This window comes from Neophocaena asiaeorientalis, unplaced genomic scaffold (assembly GCF_003031525.2).
Source record: "Neophocaena asiaeorientalis asiaeorientalis breed wild unplaced genomic scaffold, Neophocaena_asiaeorientalis_V1.1 scaffold77, whole genome shotgun sequence".
NCBI classification, from domain to species: domain Eukaryota; kingdom Metazoa; phylum Chordata; class Mammalia; order Artiodactyla; family Phocoenidae; genus Neophocaena; species Neophocaena asiaeorientalis.
Window position 1 is genome coordinate 9,488,436 of NW_020174645.1, and position 7,423 is coordinate 9,495,858.

Sequence of the window (7,423 nt, forward strand, 5' to 3'; positions counted from 1 at the left end):
GTTGGATCTTTGTTGCTGCACACGGGCTTTCTCTAGTTATGGCGAGTGGAGGCTACTCTTTGTTGCGGTGCATGGGCTTCTCATTGCAGTGGCTTCTCTTTTTGCAGAGCACGGGCTCTAGGTGCGCGGGCTTCAGTATTTGTGGCTCACGGGCTCTAGATTGCAGGTTCAGTTGTTGTGGCGCCCAGGCTTAGTTGCTCCGCGGCATGTGGGATCTTCCCAGACCAGGGCTCGAACCCGTGTCCCCTGCATTGGCAGGAGAGTTCTTAACCACTGCGCCACCAGGGAAGTCCCCCTACGTGGATTTTTAAAGAGAAATGTTATACAACTAACACTAAAGCAATACTGAACATACTGAATTTCTTTTTCTTTTTTAAAAACATTTATTTATTTATTTGGCTGTGCCTGGTCTGAGTGCGGCACGCAAGATCTTCGTTATGGCATGCGGTATCTTTAGTTGTGGTGTGTGAACTCTTCGTTGTGGCATGTGGGATTTAGTTGCCTGACCACGGGTCAAACCCAGACCCCCTGCATTGGGAGCGCAGAGTGTTAGCCACTGGACCACCAGGGAAGTCCCCATGCTGAATTTCTGATAATGTATCTGTTACTTCAGGATTTTGTGTGCTTCTGGGTCACCATTATGAAAATCTGTTAACCAAAAGGACTTTATTAAAATAAACCAATCCAATGGAAAATTTAAAGCATAGATTTTTATTTTTATTTTTTCCAAAGAGTGTAGAAAATGGTATGTTTAGCAAACCCATTTTTTCTTATCCTAAGATAACCATGATTTCCCAGTTTTTGTTATAACAAACCTGAGGTTCTTCAAGCCTCTAAATTCTTTCTCTTTAAGCTGAGCTGGAGCAGGCTGACCAGCATTGTGAATGTGAAGGAAATCTGAGAAGCTCCCAGGTCCTTCACAGGCATGGACCCCCTGAACATCACTTTTAATACATAGTATAGAGTAGGAGCTTTGGTTGAATTTGTGATGGTTAAGTGACATAAATCTGTAAGTCTATAATATGGTTACTTAGTATTTGCCTCCATTCTATAAAAGTAGAATTAATTTTTTTTAAATTTGGTTTTGGGTTTTCTAGTCGTGGATTAGGACAAATGAGAATTTAGATTACTTTGAAAAGATTTCAAAAGTTCAATTTAAATAAAGAAACTGATTACATGATCTAATTCTATCACCTACCCACACCATTGTGTAATAGACTATGCATGCAGTTCTCTTTATGGAAAATTATATCATCAAGCAGTGGGGAATGACTAACTGACTTAATGACAGGACAAGAGCATGGTTTCATTCTGTGTATCCTAAGGAAGAAATGCAGCAAAAAAATTATTTAATCAAGACAGTTGATTATTATTATTACACAGTTATTCTTATCTAACTGTAGCGTTATACTAAAAGAGAAGTATAAAATATATAGGTGCTACTGAGATGTCAGTTGGCCTACAAAAAGAGGAGAAAATTTTCTGTATTGGTACTTTTAAGAGGTGATTAATTTATTAAAAAAAAAAAAAAGGAAGGAAAAGAGAGAATTCTAAAAGACAGGTATATTAATGATAAAAGAAAAAAAAGTGGACCAGAGAAGAGTATCTTAGAAAGATAGCTTTGTTTATAACCAAAGTATGAGAAAATAAAGTCATATAATAGAAACTGAAGGCTGGATAGTAGGGGAGTGGGGGAACAGCTAGGTAACAAAATCCATAAGGAAAGATTATCTTTAGTTTTAAAAAAATAAACAACTAGTATAAACACTAGAAATTCCTCCTCATTTCTATCCTATTCATAGGTATCATAGGTGTTAAAAATAAATTTATTTGTAATGTGATAATAATCATACTTTATAGGTTTCAAAATGCTTTTACTTACTAATCGTAGATTATGTTTTATAGCAGTTTCTAAGGTGCCTTTACATACATTATTTTATTTGATCCATGAGACCATCATAAGGTCATATATTATTACCCTCATTTTAGTTAGACAACTGGCCCAAAATCACAGGGCTAGCAAATGGTACACCAGGGACAGAACCTATCTTTCAGGTTCCTAATTTAGGATGGTAGAATCATTTTCTGGGACCCCATCCTCTCTACCTCTTACATCAATCCCCTCTCTACATCAATTCAATAATCAAAGGTTAAACAGTGTAGACTTACTTCTAAAAGAAATGGACTTGAATTCCAAGTTAACATTTCTATTCTCTAGTAATTACTCCCTCTTAAAAAATTCTAATCATATATACATATGTTTGAAGAAATTCCCCCCAACATAAAATGAGACCATAGACTTGTGTGTGCCATATCTAGAGTTTTGTATTGCTTCTTTGTCTGTTGATTGTTTTTAGTAGGTGGCAGTTAGGCGTAGATGTGAGAAACTCCGTAGTATTGTTCTTCACACCAAAGGAAACAGATGTCCAACATTTTCACAAGGTCTAGGGTAGTTTCAGACTTATGAACCTCCTAAAGATAAATGAGAACTGCCAAACTGAAGGATCGTTGTTCACCGAGATTGCCCTCTGCACCTTTTTGCTCATTTCTGGCTTTCTTCCTCCCTTTTTCTCTTCTTTTCCTTTTTCTTCTTTTTTTCCCTCTTTCCCTCTTTTCCTTTTTGGCCTCTTTTCTCTCTTGGTTTCTTTTTCATGTCTTTTTATCATCAGCCAACACACTTCAAGTTTAATTGGCAACTGCCTTCTTCTGTAATCCAAAGGGGCTTCTGTGCAGTATACTTCCTCTTTGTGAGAGTTTCCTCTTTGCCCTACTATCAGCTGGAGCCAGATATACACAGACATGGTATCTTAACTATCTGGAGAATGCCTAGGGCCTGAGTTATGATAATGGAGTTTCGGTCAAGAATTTGGACACTACCTAAAAATGCACAAAGCTGCTTTCCATTTTTTTAAAATTCATTTAGAAGTGGGATTGCTTTTTTGGCCACCAATAGATAGATTTATACTGGCATGTATAAATCTACATCTAGCTATTCTTTGCAGACAAGAGAAGTGGATAAAGACTTATCAGACTTCACTATGCTAATATAACTTGAAACAATTTCATTTTTAGGCTTGAATATATCTTTACATTTATTTTCTCAACTGTCATTTTGACTTTTTATAGTGAGGGTTTTTGTTTTGTCTTGTTTCTCATTCTAACTTCTCTAGATATAAATAATTTTTCTGTGGAACAAAGAGACAGGAAATGAGACTTCAGATTTTAAGACTTTTGTCATTTTATAGAAAGTACACATCATTGAACCCCTAGTATATTTTCCCCCTAAATATTGAAGATAGCCAAAGATTTTTCAGTGTATTGTTAACAGAGTTCTAATTTAATGGCAAAGGTTATTAGTGTATTGTCATTCTTCAGTCATTATTTTATGAGAATTAAAAGGCAAATAACCTATGCTTTGCTTTATGTTTCTGGCCAGTCACATACCAGAGTTCCATGTTTAAGTCATGGCAGAAGTGGCTTTACATAACCATTTAATGCAAATGCTGATTAAGTTTTTACCAGTATTATGTCAGAGAAGTCAGCTGGTATCCGTATACAAAATATCAGAATAGAGGGGATATTTGTTTTCCGTGTCCTTTGGTTTTTATTTAGCTCTGCTACTCCCATTTTAAAAACGCAGGGGACTTCCCTGGCAGTCCAGTGCTTAAGACTCCAAGCTTCCACTGCAGGGGGCACAGGTTTGATCCCTGGTTGGGGAACTAAGAGCCCATATGATGTGCGGTGCAGTCAAAAATTACATTAAATTAAATTTTAAAAAATAAATAAAAAGGGCAGAGAAAATGACCTTCCTAGTGTAAGCCAAAGTCATAGAATACAGCTTAGCTTTGTATCTTGATAGAAAAATCTTGCTCTTCCAAAGCTATGAGACATATAGAAAATGACTCGTGTTATAGAATATAGCCTTTGCTATTTGTGGTTCTGGCAAATATTTAACATTAATCTTAGTACGTTATCTTCCTTTTCCCCATTTTACTTTCCCTAAATGTACTCTGAAATAAATGATATAATATTTATGATACTTTGTTTTAAAAGGTTAAGAATCAGTTTGAATTGCTTTGGAATTAAGTCTTTCAGGACACAATCCTAGTGTGTTCCCATGTTAATTCTGGAGAAAATGATCCTAATTTCAAGAACTAAATCACCATTCCTAGTAGAAAGGGCTAGCACACCATTTCCTTCAGGAAACATCACAAACATAGTGTTTTTAAGTAAGGTCCAAGGTCCAAACATCTATATTCTGTTATCCAGTCTGTTGACTGTGTTTATTAGTAGTGAACTCTGTCATGCTCTCTTGCCTCCAGGCCTTTGTGTTAACTACCCCCTGCCTTGAATACTTTTTGGTTTCTCTGGGACTGCCTTACCTTCTTCAAGAGACTAGGTTAGATAACCTTTATGTGTGCTGTACTTTCCTGTTAGTGCCTGTACTTCCGGCTTGCTTTCTCACTAAATATAAACTCCTTGAGGACAGAAATCTTAACATATTCACAACTGTGTCTTTATTTGGCATGAAGCCTGGCACACAATAGTTATTAAATTAGGATTTGCTGAATATATGAATACAATTTACAGGAAAAATAATTTTGCTTAATTTCATATTTCTTTCAAATTTAAATGCCATTATAAATCCTTTATACCAAGAAATTTATTATCTTGATTAACACTACACTTCTTCATACAACTGGAAAGTTTCAGTAATTCAGTTGCATTTTAAATCTGGGACTGGCAAAATGGATTCTTTAGTAAGAGACCTCCAGTTTCCCTTGAAGAAAAAAATTTGTAGCTCATCTACCCAGAGGAAGTAATTAGTGTAACATGTTACCCATTAATGTGAATTTCTGAAATAGCTGGGTTGTTTGGTATTTTTTAATAGTAAGCTACAGAGTCTGGTGTACCCTGGTATAGAGTTTTGAGCTTGAGTGGAGAGTAGAGTCTGGTTCTCCATCCCCATGTAAATCGGGGGTAGAGCATTAAATTAATCGTTTCTTCTATAGACTAAAAGCTTCCTGGAAGTATGGTTTGGGGCTACCACATTTCTGTCTAGTACCTAGCACAAACTGGTCATTTTAGGAATTCAATTAGAATTTGGTGAATAAATTAATGAAAGAAAGGGAACATTACAGTGGAAATCTTAGTTCTTCATGTGAACTCTGTGTGGTAGAATGCATATATGGCCAGTTTCAAAAGTAGAATTTACTAAGTATAATATGCTTTCTGAAAATAAGAAAAAAGGTCCTATTGGGATTAGGAAAAACATAACTTTGGGATTGGTTTTATATAATATCGTCACTCTTTCAGGCCAAGTGGGTCTAAAATTAAGTCCATAAAGAGCAAATGGACTTTTCAAATTTTATCTACCAATAAAAGTTGAGAAGGATAGTGTTTGTGGCCTCTAAGTAGATCTTTATTCAGGAAGACATAAAATGGAAACTCTAAATGCCAATAATCCTGAACATAATATTTTAGGATTTTTATAAAAGTTTGTCTTCTGCCAGAAAGGAAACTTGAGTTTGAGAACCAGCCTCCAAGGACTTGATATTGAATGAACTTAACTCTTTGTCTAACATTGGTTGGTTTCATTAATTTTGACTCAAGATCAAAATAGCTTAGACATGGCATTTATATGAATGTTTTGAGAATTTTCCTTGACTATTTTTATTTTTCAACATATGTAAGTACGTTTCTTTCAAAGTGATATATGTTTACATTATACAAACAAGTGATTCAAACTTGCTTAGACTTTAGCTTTCACGCTATATGCTTAGAAAGTTAACAAAATGAACTTTCACTAGTCCTGGTTCTTAACCTTTTCAGAACCTCAGCTTCTTCCTCTGTACAATTGGTATAATAGTGCCTACCTCTTAGGATTTTTGTGGGAATTAATTGACGTACATTAAATCTCCAGCACAAAATAAACGTTTCATAGATAGTGATAGAGTGGAGTCAATAGTCATTTTTATTATTAAAACCATATGCAGGAATTGAGTTAGGTATTTTGCTTGCTTGTTTGTTTTTGATCATGTGGTCCCATATTAGCCCAAATGTGTCTTTTAAATAAGAAATACTATTAAGGAATACTTTGCAGTAATCATGTAGTGATCTCTTTAGGCTGGCATGTGAAGATGTTTGTCAGCAAGTGGCAGATTAGTATTATAGTATGACTTCATTAGTGTAATAAAAAGGGGTTAATCATTATACATATTCATAGAAAGTTTTTGAAGAATACACAATAGTTTCTTAGGAATTACCTTCAAGGAGTGAGAATGGAGATACCAAGGGGAGAGGGAAACCTTTTCTCTGCACCCTTTTATACAGTTAGAATGTTGTTGAACATGTATTACTTTTATTTAAAAAAAAAAAAAAAAAGAATGTTTTACCAGCAACTGGTAGAGTGTAGATTGTAAAAGAATAAACTGCCGAATGTGCTGGTGAAATCTAAAAGTAAGTTATCTTTTATCATAACCAATAACGTCAGTAGAATTAAACCCATGATTATAAAAATGAAAATATAGAAATGCATGATACAGAGACGTTGCTGTTAAAATTACAGTGAATTAATCCCAAATACTTGACATGATGCGGGGCACCTTAAAGCTGCCGCGCCTCACGGTTTGTGGGATCCTAGTTCCCCAACCAGGGATTGAACCCAGACCCTCGGTGGTGAAAGCACAGTGTCCTAACCACTGGACTGCCAGGGAATTCCCTGTGATAGTTTTTAATTCAGAGTAAAGTTGAAAGTGAAATTCCTCTACAGTAACACTATCACTGAAGTTCATTTAGTATTAGGTATTTGATGTATGTTTTTCTGGAATTTTTCCTATGGGCATACATAAACCCACATACAATTATATACGTATATTTCTTAATAAAAATGAGATTTTATTATATGTATTGTTCTACAACATGCTTTTTTCACTTAATGTATTTATATAAGATCAGTACATATATACTTATTTCTTTCTTTTTTTTTTTTTTTTTTTTTTTTTTTTTTTTGCCTTATGTGGGCCTCTCACTGTTGTGGCCTCTCCCGTTGCGGAGCACAGGCTCCGGACGCGCAGGCTCAGCGGCCATGGCTCACGGGCCCAGCCACTCCACAGCATGTGGGATCTTCCTGGACCGGGGCACGAACCCATGTCCCCTGAATCGGCAGGCGGACTCTCAACCACTGCGCCACCAGGGAAGCCCTATCTCTTTCTTTTTAACCTCTAGCCTGTTGTAGCATAATTTATCTAATCAGTGTTATTGGTGAAAGTTATAGCTGTTTGCATTGCCTTGCTATGTTGAACACTCCTATCCCATTGTGCATTTCAATAGAACAAATGCCCAGAAGTAGAATTGCCGGATGACAAGGTATCTCTATTTTAAAATTTGATAGACAGTGCCAGATTGCCCACCAATGACATTC

At 35.8% G+C, this 7,423-nt stretch overlaps 1 protein-coding gene across 3 annotated transcripts in view; it reads left to right on the plus strand.

The window, feature by feature from the left end:
- The window catches only part of TAOK3 (TAO kinase 3), a 184,351-nt gene that overhangs the window by 38,416 nt on the left and 138,512 nt on the right, over window positions 1-7,423 (plus strand). The gene's annotated exons all lie outside the window — the stretch shown is intronic.